Raw genomic sequence first — 16,859 nt, 5'->3', positions numbered from 1 at the left:
GCCATTTCATTACTGTATAAAGAAACTAGAATTAATTCTAGAATAAATAATAAACTTGTAGCCTATTTTATTTCTTTACCAATATGAAAATTATTGGCTTTCTATGTTACACGTGTAAAAAACCCCACTCTTTGTTGATAAAGAAAAACTGATTAATTGAAATTATAAGGCATATTTTTAAGTACCAAAGAGAATTTATGGGTTCTTCATCTCTTGATTCTTCAAATCAAGATTAGCTGTCTTTCTAAAAGAAACATTTAATGAAATACAAATGCTACCTAAATATCTATGTTAAGCAGGAAATCAGACTAATTCTTTTCCTTTCCTGTCTCAATCTGTTAAAATGTATATTTACAAAACCTAAGTAATTTGTACATAGATCAACATTACTGTTTCTGCTTTATATTTTATGAGTTCTGTTCAAAGGATGAACTTGCTAAAAGAATACAATACTTATAACAGAAATAAAATGACATGGTATTTTGTAATACTTCCCTGGAAGCTCTGTTTGGCTGATTTCTCTGGACTGAGTTAGGTATGCCTGTTTCGCCCATGCAATTTAATTAAAATCTAAACTATGCTTTGTATTTGTGCTTTACTTATGAGCTTACTAGAAGTCTAGCCTCAAAGTATGAGTTTATAGTCACTATCAGATGTTCACTAATACCTGCCAGTTTTTGGAATGCTCCCAGTTTCACAGGGTTTTAAAAAATTTGCATGTTAAAGCCCAGATTTTTGGGAGGGATCCTCTGTTATTCAACACTTAAGCTAAATGGGTATATTCTCCAGCAGTTTGCACAGAGAGCAGCCTTGTTTCTGTTCACAGCAGAGCTAAATCTGAGCTCCGTGGAGTTGTCCAGCTAAGATCCTTCTTTTAACTTTCCATTGAAACTTTGCCTGAGATATTGCTGTAAAATGATCAGAAACATTTATAATTTGGGTATTTAAGTCTCGGTAATTGTTAGATTATTTCACGCATATTTGCCTGTTTATTCATGCATGGCACCTTGAGTTAATTCTGAGGTTTTGTTTTACTTGTTTTCAGTACCTGGCTCCTAATTCTGAGTATTGCTGAATAGATATTACTGCAGCATGGGGTGGGGTGGGGGGGACGACACATGACCCAAACACTAAAACAAACAAAAAAACAGAAGAAGAAAACAAAAAAAAAATCCCCCAAAACCGCTCCACCTTATAAAGAAAAGATTTCCACATTTCTAGGGCTAAAACATTCAGATGGAGGGAAAAGTAAATTCCTTGATATGTCAAGGCATAAGTAACACTTTGAGCCTATACAAACAGACACGATCATTCTCATAAAAATTAACACAAGGCTTCAAGCCTCTACAGACAGGAAGATTGGGCTCATAAAAAAAGCTGTAGGTGATGTTGGTGTCTATAAGTAGACCAGGTATTTTGACGTATTCAACTCTAATCTATAAATTGCCTCAGTATACAAGTACAAAAGCAGATGTAAGCTTTCTGTCAAAATGCTTGATGACTAAAAACCCGTCATGAGGCAAATTCGGGATCCTCTGAATTTTCTAATGATGTCCAAGAGATCCAGAGATTTTAAAGGTAAACTGTTGTGTCCTGGGGCATCTTGACTTACAAGATGACTCTCCAAAGCCTGTTGATCTTACAACTTTTTTTTTTTTTTTACACCTAACTTATTCTTAAAAGAATCGGAGGGTGAAGCAGAAGGAGGTGACATGCTTGTTTGAACTTGCTCTCTCTTGAGACTTACCGAGCACAGCCTATACCGTTCCTCTCCGCATTCCTTGGGGGGTGGGGGGGGTGGGGGTGGGGGTGGGGGAGAGAGAATCCGTCGCTAAGATCAGTGAGGGGAAAAAAGAATTTCATTTACCTCCGTTAACTGCTAAAGAATCTTTTCAGAAAAGCCTTTACCCCTGTCACAGCAGGATGCAAACGGAGGTGAGGTGACCAGCTACCCGCGGCGCAGAGGGGTGAGCTGGAGAGCGGGAATGCAAAGAGAAAGCGGTTAGCAGCGGGGGAGCGGCGCTGGCCGCCGCGGGAGTGCGCAGCGCGCAGGGATCAAATTCCAGCCCCGCTCCGGGCCCGCGGCCTGCCCGCAGGTACGCGCTTGCGATCGCACCCAGCGGGCACGGGCACCACGGGCACGGGCACGGGCCGGGGGGGAGCGGGCTGGGGTGGCCGGACGGGGTCTCCGGGGCCAAGCAGGCGGCCCGGCGCCGGCCCCTCAGCGCCCCGCTCCCGCGCCGCGGCCGGCTGTGCCCCCGCCGAGCCCCGCACCTCAGCGCCGGGGCCGCCGCGACGCCCCCGCCCCGCCCCGCCCCGCCCCTCCGCCCGCCGCGGCGCGAGCCCCGCGCCCCGCGCCCCGCGCCCGCTCGCCCCTCAGCCCCGGCGTGTGGGCCGGCGGGGAGGCGGTGCCCGGCCGGGGGAGGCGGCGCCTGGGCGGTAGGACGGGCCGAGCGGGGGAGTTTATCCCACTAGAAGGGAACAGTTTCTCCCGCTGAGACTTGACAGCGCCAGGTCAGTGCGGGCTGCGGGGGACCTTCCCCCGAGGTGAGGGGACCGGCGGAGGCGCGGGGAGAGCCGCGGGCGGGGGAGGCGCGGCCGTGCGGGCGCCGCTGCGGGGAGCGGGGCCGGCGGGGCTGACGGGGCGCGGGCGGGAGCGACGCCCCGGGCTGGGGAGAGGGCAGAGCCCCGGGCCGCGGCGGGAGGAGGCCGGGGATGCTCGGGGAGGCGGGGCTGGGGGGAGCCGAGGGGCGAAGCGGGGAGCCCGGGCAGCGCGGGGCACGGCCCTGAGGGGAGCCGGGCTGCCGGTGCCCGCGGGGGCTGTGTGGGCGGGGAGAGGGGCCGCGGCCGCTCGGCGGCGGGCGGGGAGGCGCGGCGCGGCGGGGCGGGAGGGGCGCGGCGGCGGGGGGACCCCCGGGCCGGGGCTCCAGGTGCGCGGCCGCCCCGGCGGCGGCTCAGCCCCGGCGCGCTGGCGGGGGGAGCGTGGGCGCTGTGTCCATGGTGCTGTACGCGGGCAGCGGCCGGGAGGCGGGCCGGGCGGCCGGGACTCACGCCCGGAGAGGAGGGTGCTGAGGAGAGCGGCCGCCCGCGGGGGGTGTCCCCCTGCAGCGGGGGGAGATGTGCCCAGCGGCCGCCCGGGCTCGGCGGCGGGGTGCCCCTTCCTACCGTCAGGAGCGGGCTGGGAAGTGTCGCTGCTCACCTGGCTAACGCGCTCAATGAATGAACAGACTTTTTTTTTTATTTTTTTTTTTTTTTTTTATTTCTCAACCGCAAGAAAGTCGGGGAGCCTTTCTGAGCCTTCAGCAACTGAGATACTATGTTGAAATATGTTATGTCTTGGTGGCATGCCTCAGGTTTGCAGGAGCCTTTTGTAATCTCCCCGGTGTCATTTCTCTCCAGGGTATTCTACAACTGGAGAGTGCAAGTTCCTGTGTGTTGTAACTTTGTGGCACTGCGTACACACGACAATACAATGCTGACTTAACAGTGATGCATTTATTAATATCAGTGATGTAAGACTGGTATTTATTCTGATGAAAAGCTCAGGAAATTACCCATTTCTTCAGGTAGTGGAAACTTTATGGTAAAATCAGTAAAATCCTGTAAATCAGAAAGACCAGTAGAGTTGTGGGCTAGCCTTGTACTTGTGACCTGCTGCCCCATATCTGAACAAGTTTTTGCTGTGAAACGTCATTGTAATGTTCCATCTAAAAACGAGTATTTGAAACAACCAAAAGAATTTTTTTTCTGGTACCAATTAGACCATAATTTAATCAGTAATTTACCTTTTAAAAGGTTACTATGATTTGTTACTAGTTAACTAAAAATTCCCAGTGTACACCAAGTAGCTATGACATCTGATACTCAGTGCTCTCCTTTGAAAAGAAGTTTCGTATGTTGTGCTCCTGTTAATATCAGAATTTGTTGCATGAAGTCATGTGTTTAACATCATTATTCTTGGCTGTCACAAAAAAAAATGCTGCAAAAATTACTTAGAGATTTAATTATGCGATTATAAGAAATCACTCTTAGCAGGGTGTTAAGGCGTGTGGTACAACATAAGTGTGGGCTTGTCAAAGGCAAAGAGAGTTGAAAAAAGAATTGGCATGGACTTTGAATGATAACCTATCAGAAATATAGTTTAATGGTATTTTTACGCAGGCAGCTTTTGAATGTGAAGGTTCTCGGGCATCAGTTTTGCAAAACATCTCATTAACTGTTAGTGGTTCAGTGATTATATATCTGTACACATCCTTAAGATAGTATGTATTTCTTTAAAATGCCTCAATGTCAAATTCCTGGATAATACCATTTATTAAACATCAGCATTCAATAAAGCTTCCATTACGATACAGAATATACAAATAATTCTTTCTCTTCTGATAAAAATTTATATTCCATAAAATAATCACCACAAAATGAAGGTGGCTAAATACCAGAATCTAGTTGAAAAATACTGAAGCTATGCCCTTTAACCTTCCTTATGATACTGATTAAAACACCCACTATCAACACTGCTTCTAAATCTGTCTCTTCTGTGAACTTTTCTAAATAACCATAAGTGCATTTCTAAGTCAATAAAATAAATTTAGGCCCAGCTTCAATTACTGCCAGTATAATTTTCCACTTATAGCAATGGCTAATAAAATGAATTTTTCAAAAAGTTATATTGGAAAAAGAAGGAAAAGTTTAGAAGTAGAACAAAACGTCTGTCTTGTGTGAAGCTGGACTAAATAATGGAAAGTATACTTAGTTATATTTTTCATCTTGATTGCAGAGGCCATCCTTTGGGTTTTTTTGGTTTGTGTTTTTTTTACATATAATCTGCTCAGAATGGTGTTAAATATATTTACCAGCCATTTTTTTGTAGCCTAATTGTGAATTGCTAGTTTTGCATATTTGATATTCATAATTTGAGTTTCTTTTACTAGCTTTTGTCACAATGATTATTCCTGTATCTTCCTCTGGCATACAGTAAAACAGTTTCCACTGCAGTAGCTCAAGAGAAATTAAAATACAATTATAAATTCTACATGCTAGGTTCTTTTGAAGTCATGGATATAATACTTCCCATTAGTTATTGCTACTAGTTTCATTTTTTAGTCGCTGACAGACTTATTGAATTTAGCATGATATTAGATGATGAGTTCTAATTATTCCATGCTGTATTGCCATAATGATGTATATTTTCTTTAACAGCAGGGATTTATTCTTTGGGTTAACTTTTTGCAAACTAACAAAAGAAAAAGTTAGAAATAATCCAAAGCAAGAGAACATTGATATACTCCAGTCCTACCTACCCATGCCACAAACTGAAGTTGGGGTTTCCCATTAACAGGTCAGTTCTTAAGGATTTCATTTAATGGTTACAAGAGAAGTTTGGAAAAAATCTCCCCCTCACCACCCTCTTTTTTTTTTTTTTCCCTGTGGAGGCATTTCCAAGGAAGAATGAAAAATGAGAAACTCATAAGAATTCTCTTCAGATATTTAGATTTCCTAGGAATACAAAATGCAAATTGATTCCTACAGTAAAGGATAAACCTCTTACATTTCTTTTGTCTGTTCCCCCGACCCCCTGCTTTTTTTTTTTTTTTTTTTTTTTTTTTTTTTAATGAAGGATATTGTCTTTTTTCAGTCATACTTTCTTTCAGGTTCCAGTGACAAAATACATAGAAAATGCAGGTGCTAAGCAAATTGTCACCCTAGTACTAGCACCTGTGGTGAGTGAGCCTTGGGATACTTACAGATCTTGCGGGTGTAAGTAGATATGAAGGCAAAATTACATTGGCAACCATAGGAAAGGCTAAGTTTCTACTTCAGCATCAGGTCTTCTACTGCAGCATGGACTTCCCCTTTGACTGTTGCTACAAAGTTGTCACCTCGTTACACCACAAGGCAGATATGCAACTAAAACAACTAAAACTTTCACAGGCTTTTATTAATCTAATTTAGACAAAAAAAAAAAAACCAAAAAACCAAAATACAAAACAAACAAACAAAAAAAAAAACCCAAGGTCTACTCTACAGTCTTCATATCTGAAAACTTTCACAGAACTTAAGTCAATTTGGTGAGGTTCACATTTTTCTTCCACTCCACCCACACTCTCCATTATATTATTTGGCCTGTTTGTCCTCTCCTAAACCACTCCATAGAATTGAACTGAACAATTACATCATTCTCCAATTAAAATTCATGATACATGAACTACATAGATATTTTTAATTACCTGTGTTGCATTACTACCTAGCAGCCTAGTCAAGATTGGGACCTCTTGTTACTCACTCAAATTTAATCAAGATTGTCCCTATCCTTAATACTGTATGGTCTATGCTATAAGAATGCAAATAGTTACAGATTTATAATGGAGCATAAGGTAGTAGAGAGATTGATGTAAAAACCGTAATTTATGATTTCAGTGTGTTGATTTATGTTTATAACAGTAATAGATTCTTACAAATAGATTTTCATTTGCATCATGACAAACACAAAAAAAATTAGTTATGTGTGATAACAAATCCCCAAATTTACAGGGAAAAAAAACAAACAAACAAACAAAAAAAAACCCTCAGCTTCTAAGCAGCACACTATTCTCTAAATACAGCTGTTTTTACTTTGCAGTTTCAGTAGATTTCACTCTAAATAGAAAAAATACTCTGCTCAGAAAGGGGAAGATAAGTGCCTACCTCAAAAGCCAGGTAGTAAATTTCTGGAATCAACTAGCAGATGATGCTTTGTGGACTTGCATAAGCCACCCCCTTCCCTCATGACTAAGCAGATCACCTCCATGCCATGCAGTCTGCACATTCAGGACAAAGTCTATGGATTCAAGTCTATGAATCCCAAAGTCTACTCTGCTGGTTGATAATTAGCAATTAAAAAAAACCAAAGCTTATGTAGCTTTGTGAATGTATGTTCAGGCACAAGTATGCTTGACGACTGCCAAGATGAACATGCGTGTATGGTTATGTACATACTTGTAGGGGATATGTGTGTGTAGGTAATGTATTAGCCCGGTGTGATAGAATGACATCTTACTTATCTCAGTAATGTTGAAAGGCTATCTATAACATCTGATAACACAGCATAATAAATCTTGGATTATATCCCAACAGAGAAATATACAGAACTTTCCACAGTATCAAAAAAAGGTGATGTTGGTTTATTGGAAGATGCATAGAATCTAAAAAATATATCACAGCTTCATGCAGGTTAGTGGCAGTTCTGCTGTTTCAGTAGGGTCAGGTCTGCAATCTGCATGCAGCATTAGAAATTTTGTCGGCTTGCTTCTGTGCAATTACTCCTGAAGCCAGTCTGTGGTTTGGGTATACTGAGTATTTAGGGTCCGACTCTCAATAAATTGCTGTTTGCTCAGTAAGACTAAATGCCTGAAATTGAATAACCATAAATATATATTATATCAAAAGTCCTACATATTTTTCTTTCCATTATACAAGAAATGCCAGTGTAACAGGAGTAGTGTATTTTCTGCCTTTTGTTCTGGAATTTATGCGATCAATTTCTTAATGTGTTTTATCTCTAAATGAAATACTAACATTTTGATACAGGCATTGCAGTTGGTATCCCTTTATTCTAGACCTTCAAATCAGATGTGAGTGCTAGTTTTGCTCTTATAACAGCTATTATGGGAGGAAAATATTATACTTCATACTGGTTTACGGGTTATTGGAATTTCATGAGCTCCATGGGGACTCTTGTCTTTCCTTGTTATCACAAATCTGATTGTGACATATTTTAGATTCCCTTTTGCCAGAATCCTATACTTTTTAATAGGAGACTCCAGCTACGATTACTCTAACTTATCTGCATGTATACAATTCTAAGTATGTTATTTTCATACGAACACTTTTAGCTCCCATGGAATAGGCATATGGAATAGGTGAGAGTGATGGAAGCTTTTTTTATTGTATCTTGTGTTTTTCCACTGAGTTTAAGCAAATTACTTTAAGACAAGATGATAATTATCTGAAAACCTTTTACACGATACGTGATTATGCTGCATTGCATAAAATAATATTTTATGTTATAATATTGCATTATATGTCCATAGTATTTGTGTGTTTGTTTTGATTTATTGAACAGGAAAGTTGCGTAACTGCTGTAACTATTCACGGTTGTGTAGCAGCAATTTGGAACGTTGAGAGATTTTGAACTTAGGTTGTTGCCTGTATATGAATAGAATTATCTACACTTTCAATATTTATGCTAGGGAAATATTTTAATATTGCTGTGAAATAAGTTCCCAACCATGGTGGTTTGAAACATGTGTCAGACTACCAAAACAGTCACTCTGTTACACCAAAAAAAGGAACTATGAAAAGAAAAATGTTAATTACAGGCTTTAACACTCACACCAAGATCTTCTAGTAGGGGTGGTCAGAAAAACAGGTTTTACTACCTAGACTTGGTGCTTTGTGGTGCTATCTAATATGGGGGCTTGTGGAAAAATGTGGCCACTTCTATTTACTGCCTTTCATAATGCACATATTTCCTCATGATAGGTTTAGGTACTGACTTTTTATGTCTACAGGAAATAAAACTGAAGAGCTGATCCTTTCATCTTGAATATGCTTTACTTAGAGTTACTGTTCACTTTTTCACTTTTCCCTACAGTAGTATTTCAGCTACAAAATTTTGTTCTGAATCTCAGATTTTAAGCTTAGTAGAAGCATGTTATTATGTGGTATGTTCCTAAACCGATTTTTAATCCTACCTTACCTATCTTAACATTAAGAATCCTTACATTCTTAATATAAAAAAAAAAAAGGAAAAAAAAGCCAAATTATTATTTTCAGTTACACCCAGAGAAATCTATAGATGAGGAAGCACAGAAGTATGTGAGGGCAAAAGGTTGCTTGATTTACACAGAATATTGTGTATTCTCTAACCATATTCAGGACCATATGTAATGGAACTGTGAGAAATTTTGAAGAGGCCACAGGCTGAGGTTCTCATTCCCTCTAGGATGAGGAAAATGATTTTATCTATTTGCTTTCTAGCTTGTAGTATGTCAGTTCTTGTGCTGACCTAGTGATGTAGCTATTCTTCCGATTCTGCTAAAGTTAACCAGTGATGGTGGATAGACTTACTTCATTGAGTCACTAAAGTTCTGTAAGGATTTTACTGTATTTCTTCTGTCATCACTCCTGAATGCCATGATTTTCATTTAAATTGCATGTCTGAGATGCCTTCTTTGTACATGAAGGCATGTTAGTGTATTTGATTTTTAAAATTATTAGAAATTTTAAGAAAAGCAGACTAGTATTTTATTTATTATTTTAAATCTCCCATAGTAATTGTCAACATCAAAAGAGTTTGACAAATGACTGCATATTGCAAGACACTTATGTAAAGATGTAGATATTTTTCAGTTTTGCTTAGAACATGATTTAAGTGTGTGGAAGCAAAAGTTCTGCAAATATGCTTTCACTTTCAGAACTTCCAGCTGTTGCTGAAGATGTTTTGAGATGATAAACAAGATGAAAATTTAAGCTTTATTTAGAACAAAAGGATTTCACATTAAGTCAGTTCTCTGAATGAAACAAGCACCATTAAAAAGATTTATTTTTACTGGTTTTTTCTCTTTTCTATTTTTTTTTTTTAATTTACAGTAGACCTATTGGCGGAATTGCTAAATTGGCCTGAAGTAAAGATCTCAGCTAAGTATGAGTTGTTATAGTCAACTAGAGAATACGTTTCAAAATTAGTATTGCAAAAGTTTATTATGGCAGGTCCTGAACTTAAAATAGGAAATAAGCAAAGACTGAAAAACTACTTTGAAGGTTTCAGGTTTTTAACAATGATTTTAAAGTGGTTTTCATTATCAAAACAATGCAAAATAATTTCCAAAAAATCTATGGAAACCTAATTACTAGTTCCTAGCTTGCTGCTTTTTTTTTTTTTTTTTTTTTTTTAATTATTTGGATGTTCACACTGAAGAAATGCTATTGCAAGCAAATTCCATACTTGGTTTCCATGATCAGCTTGCCAATTGATCTTGTTCTGTTTTGAAAGCTTCTTGGAGTATTAGCTATGACGTGAGCTTGCCAATTGTCTTGAACTGGTTAATTGTTTTTGCGATACAGGGAAGAACATTATGGCATGATGAATAAGAGACCCAAGAGGTTTCCTTACACAGTTTCCTTTGGGCACTGCCCAAAGACTTGTTCTTTGGGTCTGCCTCATGATCAGGCTGGCTAACTTTACCCAGTTAAATTGGGTGCAGTGGATATTTTTTATGTTAACATTATCTTGTTTAGTTTGGGGTTTTTTTCCAGTAATCCAATACCTTGTATAAAATATACACTTGCAATTATAGCACTGGTTTAGGTTTTACTTGGGTTTGCTAGGATAAAACATCAGGTTATGCATGTTACTTTCTGACATAGGTAATGACATTTGAGGAATTATTTTCTTAGACCAGGATCACTAATTTATTAAGAAATAGTTATTGCAGCACAGTTGGCATAGCCAGGAATTCTTGACAGAAGTACTTGAAGTACTTCTTGAAGGAGTACGGGAAAACCCTTCAGTAATCAAGAACCCAATTTTCCTCCCACAAAGACATTTTCTTGTAGACATGTCTTCATGAAAATTTTTGGCAATGAAAATCTTAATCTAAAAATAGAATATTAAAAATATTTTTTCCCACAAACTTACCTTCATGTTTTAATTTATATTAAAAAAACACTTAGCATGCTAATGTCAGAGTTCATGGTAAGTGATCCCATTATGAAATGAGTTTTTGTCTAATGGTCTGTCATTGTTTTCATTGTTCCGTATGTTGGAATACGGTATCTGTCAAATTTTTAATGAGTCACTGTTTTGTTAAGAAAGGCATAATTTTATGCAACAAAAAAGTCACATACAGTACAGAGGCCCTCTGAGCTGTACCCAATATGCTGTTTCATCCTTCATGATGTAATATTGAGGATGTGGAAGTCATGCGCATTTCTTTCCATTCTTTTTTTGGGTCACCAGGGTGCCAATTTTAAGTATGCGAGAGATCAAATGAAAACCCAGAAAACTGCTCTCTGTACATTTTATCAATTCTGTTTTTAAAAGATCAAAACTTTATCAACAGTGTTCTTCTCCTTTACAAGCAAAAATGTCCATAAAACAAATTTATGTAGAACCGATGGAGTAATGTGCCATTTTAAGATAGGCTCTGGCTTAAAATATTGTGAAATAGCTGGAGTATCTGTAATCTTAATAGAGGCTACTGGTGTCCAGTATGACTAGATTAACTGCAGTCATGGATTAAGACAGGGATCTAAGGGCAGTGTGGGACTTCAGAGGCCCAGCAGAGAAGAGAGTTGGGGAAAAGTGAAAAAGCTGTCCATGAAGAGTATCAGGAAAAGAAATTAATTAAATAATTAAAGGAAATTTTGAAGGCAGACAGTAGGAAGACTGGCTAAGACTGTTGGTTTTTCTTTATTTATTTAGCCCTTTTTATGATTGCCAAATAAGGTATTAAAAAACAGGGAAATTCTTTAAAAATACAGATGTTTGAATTTCTTTCCCAAAGAGTAAAGTTTATTGTTGGAACCTTTTTGATTTTGAATTCTTCTCTCTGGTCTCTTATGAGATTTTTCAGCTTTTCTTGGTTTAAGATATGCTGACGATGCCATAACACGGTCTTTCACTGCATTTTGGCATTCCTACTCATTGTTCTTTTTCTGCCCAAGTTTGCTCTGTTTTTTAAATCTAGCCTTATTTATTACTCCTTTGAGAACAGGAACTGTCTGATATGCTAACAACAAGTGACAGCTTTCCTGTCACTAAGGACAGGAGAACAGGCAGTGAATATTGCTGAAGTCTGAGGTAAGTTTAGAATAACAATAACTTGTACATACTCCCAGTTTGATATACTGTAGTGTGACTACATTCTCTGACGCAGGCTGTGCAACAGATTCCTGTCTCCTCCCCCATCCACTAACAGGAAGGCACAGCACAATGTTATACAGCATGTGGCAATTTTAAATTTCTGCTGAAGCATGACCCTTAGACAGGAGGGTAACTGTTTTGTTGTCACTGATGAAATAACTGTACTATGAATCTCTATATAATGTCAGAATGAATGGATTTAAATTAAAAAACAAACCCACAACAAATCGGTAGACATGAAAACAGTGAGGGATGGTAGGACAACCCCTCCCTTTCCTCCTCCCTTTACTTTTACCTTTAAAATGTAGATTTGGGGAAGAGGACTGAGGTGACTAAGGTGGGAGACCCAGTGTGAGGAAGACAAAGTGGAGATAAACTCTAATTTTCCTGAAAGGAAAGCAGAAAAAAAGCAAAGAGGAAGAAGAAATTGATGCAGGTATGGTTGCCACTTTCCTGACAATTACTCCAGGAAGGGCTAATGAATACAGTAATTATACCTGGCAGTTACTCTGTGGGAGAAGAGTTCTTTGGAGTTCAAAATGGTAAGAGTGATAGCGTGCTCATTTAGCAATGACTATGGAAATTAAATAAAAACAGTGTAGGTTAAATACTAAATAACACTTTTTTTCTGATTCCAATATGTCAGATAAACTGTTGTATGGCTCCTCAAGGAAAGCGTCTCCTGAATAATGATTTATGAAATTAAATCAGAGAAAAAAATCGGAAAAGCTACTGCAGAGATAAGCATTGCATTGGGAAGAGGTACTGACAGACCCCATAGGATTTTCCTCCCTTCATCTTCTATGAGCCATTATTCATAACAGGTTTCCTTATGACCTTTGCTGTATCCAGATGAAGAATAGTCAACTTTTCTTCTACAACCACAGCCACAGGGCACGTGGATTATTTTAGCTTCTAGAAGCCAGGGGTGATTTTGAGGTGCTGACTGTATCCAGTATGTTGTTACCCATTCTCAGAGCAGAAGATGAGATCAATAGTAAGCAGTTTCCAGTATTGCTCTTTTTATATTGTGGACTTTTGAAGTAGCAAAACATTTCTTCTATTTTTATGTGACATGAAGATAGGTAGATAAATGCCTCTTTTAGATGTCAGTTACAGGGAATTTTATAATTTTGCTGTCTGTCTGAGTATCAAGAATATAACTTTTATCTTAGTTTTCTATCTCTACAGTTTCTTTTTGCACAGACGTATTATTTCACTGAAATGAAGTGCACATTTGGGAAAAACAGTTCAGTACAATTTGTATTAGTTCTCAATAAAACGTTGTACCAAAGGAAATGCATCTTTGGTGAGATTCATGAGAGTTCTAGAGTCTTATTCACATTCACGCTGATGCTGAACACCTTCAGAATTGCATGCTCCCCCTTCCTGAAAGCTAAGGGTACCTACTACATTTGTTGTCAGCCTGCAGGCAGAAAGTGGGATCATGTTTAGGAAAAAAAGCTAATACAAAATTAAGTAGTTTGGTGGATTTGAGGAAAAACAAAACAAAATCCCAAAACAATTATATTCCCTAGTCTCAGAGAAGTCTAGTTGAACTCAAAGGCTAGTAAATTAAAAAGGGCTGTGTCTCGGGCACAGGCTTAGAACTGGATTGTTAAATGGTTACATACACAGAATTGTCCATGGTCCATTTTTAGCTCAGCCAACTAACAGCCATTCAAGCGCTTTCCAGAAATACTTTGGGAGTTAGCATGGGCCATGGACCATTTGCCACAGGCCATTTAAGTATTGCCACCCAGTTTTGACAACGAAGAGAGTTTGATTATGTGAGTCAAACAAGTATGGCCAGAGTGAGAGTCCTGGTACTCTTTAGTCTGTTAGTATAGCTGAAACTGAATTAGCTTAAATGCCTCTCAGATTTGTTGTAATTTCCTTCTAAGTTTCTTCCAAGAGGAGCTGTGCTTAATGTTCTGTTTGTAGATTTTTAGCTCTAAAAAATTAATGACTTATAACTGGGAGATCTTTGTAAGTTTGAAAGCACACAAGAAAGAAATAGAAGCTGTATGTCTGGCAAAGTAGAGACTGTAGATTGTTGGCATTGTATCAAAAGAAAAATTTGTGTATGTCATTTTATATTGTCTGTTCATTTGGCTGTCAAATACATAAATTAAAAAACATATAACATAAAGCTCAAAATCTTTAAAAATACTCTTAAAATGTTTTTCTAACTCCTGGTGAAGGATCAAGTTGTTACCATACTTGTGTTGCATGATGGCAAAATTCTCTATTTATACATCTGTCCTGAGCAGATGTTAGTAAAATACTTGTATATGACATAGTCATCACTCTGAACAATATGAAAAATATTTTGAAATTGTTACTGTCCTACTGTCTGGTCCAAGAACTATAGACAGCTAACATTGTAACTCACCTTTACAGAATACATTACAACTTGTTTGCTCTGAAAATTCCTTTTGGCTCAAGTGAAAGTACACAGTGCAAACAAAGTTATGAAATGTGTACACAAGGTGTGAGAGTAGATGGTTATACTTGTGTATAACTTTATGGTTCTGATCCTTCAAGGTAGTCCATGCAATCTGACCTTTACGCTCATCATCTTGATTTGAATGAGATTACAAATGAATAATAGGGCCAAATCAGACTGATTTTCCCCAACTAGTGTCAACAAATAAGTCATGGATTTTTAAAATTTTTAATTAAATAGAAAGCATAGAATTGTAAAATCTAAACAGATAAACACGTATTGTAAGCCTTGAAGATTTGAGAGCTAAAATATTTGACAATGTGGCCATTATTTTAAACCTCATTTTTGTTGTGAAAGTTGATAAATATTTTGACTGTTAAAAATCCTTTCAGCTGTGTTGCTATTGATTCAATTAAAGGAGCAGAAAATGCCATGTTTTGTTAAGACAACAAAGACAAAGCAAGAACCTCCTACAGGTACTTAAACAGATGAAGCATTTAAGAAGAAATACAGACTAAGTTAACACATTTTTCCAGAGGATGAGGCACTAACTTGCTAATAGAAATATGAAAATCAGAGACCCAAAGCACAATGTAAGATGAAAATTTTACCTTCAAATAACTGACTGGAAATCTCAGAAACAGCATGTAGGGGAGGAAGTTCTGCTTACCTTTGCAAGAAGGACATTGTATTGAATATAGGAAACTGGAGATGGAGGAAAGCACCGCCTACAAATTATTTATATAGGTAAAATACCTCGGGGATCTCCAATCCTTTTTTATATTCTTAATTAAGGAGTAATTTTTAAAGTAATTTAAAAAAAAAACCAGTGTAATTTTTAACCCACCCCACACTGTATTAAGTCAGCACCTTGTTACACGTGGTGCACGCAGCAGCGTGACCACAGCCAGTCTAAACTGGATCAGGAAGAATAATCCTGAAATGCAAAGTTCTGTAAGATCATTTCCTGTTTTCTGAATCATGAAGGCTGCTTTTTTTTTTTTTTTTTTTTTTTTTTTTTTCCCAAATCGTTCCACCTTGGAAAATCTTAGCTAAAACAGGAGTTAAAGCATTAAAAAATGGATATTTAGTATGTCAAATCAAATCACATTTTTCAAACTTCAATGTTTTGTAATGATACTAAAAGTAGCACAGAAGGATAAATAAATAGTGTGTATATTATCCTGGCTGTTACAAAATATTATTCTGTCCTTATACAAACTCTTCTTTGAACAGTGGAACCAATCAAGTTAGTCTCTTATGGAAATATCTTCTAGGAATTTTTCATTTGCGTTTTCTGATACCTACTACAGGGTGAGCTCAAACTTGTTCTTTCAGTGGTGACACTAACAACAATTTAGGTTTATGGTGTTACACCTCCTCTACATTGTAGTCAGTTCTAGCTAAAACAAGCCAATGTTTTCCAAAGCTATTGGGTGTGAAGAGAAAGACACCCACAAAAGACACACAATAGGAAACAGCAAATATTATAAGCCCTGTTTCTTTAGGCTTACATTTATCAAATAGAAAGTCTTGTAATGGTCATTACTTGAATCTTTTAAACAAATATTGATGTTTTTATAACATGGTTCAAATTGCACTTGAGTTGAAATTTTTAAAGTATTCTGCATACCTTTGGGATGTACTGGCCATCTTTAGGAGCTGTCAAAATATGGAATATGGACCTTTCAGAATGAGGCTGTGTCTCAGTTAATATTACTACAAGGAACCGGAAGCACCAGAAATCCCACAGGCAAATACGTTCTCTTTCGGTGAATTAATCGCGGCTTCCAGAGCAGAAGGCACAGAAAAGCCACTGAACGTTTTCAGTTAATTCTTAATGGCTTTGTTAATCTTTCAAAATTTCCCTTCCTTTCTATTTGAACCACCAACTGTTGTTCGAAATTGTTCCAAATCATAAATTCATATAGCCTGAAACTTTTTCAAGAGAATAGAAAAGCAGTTTGTGGCCTCTGGGAGAGTAAATTCCAGGGTTAATTTATAACTAAAGCAAATGTATCTATAAAAAGAAGAAAAGCTCCATAAGAAATATGTTAACAAATGACAAGAAAAAAGAGGCTTGATAAAAGATATCAGAACTTGTTTGGCACCAGTGATTTTATGACTGAGGAATTCAATTATAGGTGTGTTGGGAGTACCAAATCACAATTATTTAAATTACTAATAGGAGACAAAGCTCTTTATCATGCTCTGAATGTGTTCACATGAAATGTTCAGGTCCTGCCCTCTGTAAATAAACTTTTAGTGCTTACACTAATGAATCTGCATTGAGAGTCCATGTCACCAGAGTAGAAAAAGATACATGGTTTCTGTTGAATCACTTTTCAAACATGCCTGCTGATACACTCTTCGGGTAGAAATGATGCTAGCCAACAGATTTCTTCCTGTACATTTGTAGTATTCAGCTTGTAATTTTTTCCTTCTCTATTATTAGCACATTCCTAGATTTGTTTGCTGAAAAGTCACAAATATGTGACATCAGTG

General features: G+C 38.3%; 1 protein-coding gene across 2 annotated transcripts in view; it reads left to right on the top strand.

Annotated features, from left to right (window-relative positions):
* The first annotated feature begins 2,404 nt into the window (after positions 1–2,404).
* PPARG (peroxisome proliferator activated receptor gamma) overlaps positions 2,405–16,859 on the top strand; it is a 60,800-nt gene continuing 46,345 nt past the window's right edge. The window contains exon 1 of one of the 2 annotated variants that reach the window (XM_040592810.1): positions 2,405–2,514. The gene's annotated coding sequence lies outside the window, so the exon portion shown is untranslated. Of the gene's footprint in view, positions 2,548–16,859 lie in introns of both variants that reach the window. The other variant, XM_040592809.1, reaches the window with a different exon arrangement.

The sequence above is a fragment of the Falco naumanni genome, chromosome 4 (assembly GCF_017639655.2).
Source record: "Falco naumanni isolate bFalNau1 chromosome 4, bFalNau1.pat, whole genome shotgun sequence".
NCBI classification, from domain to species: domain Eukaryota; kingdom Metazoa; phylum Chordata; class Aves; order Falconiformes; family Falconidae; genus Falco; species Falco naumanni.
Note: the sequence above shows the minus strand (reverse complement) of the source record. Positions and strands in the feature narration are given on the sequence as shown.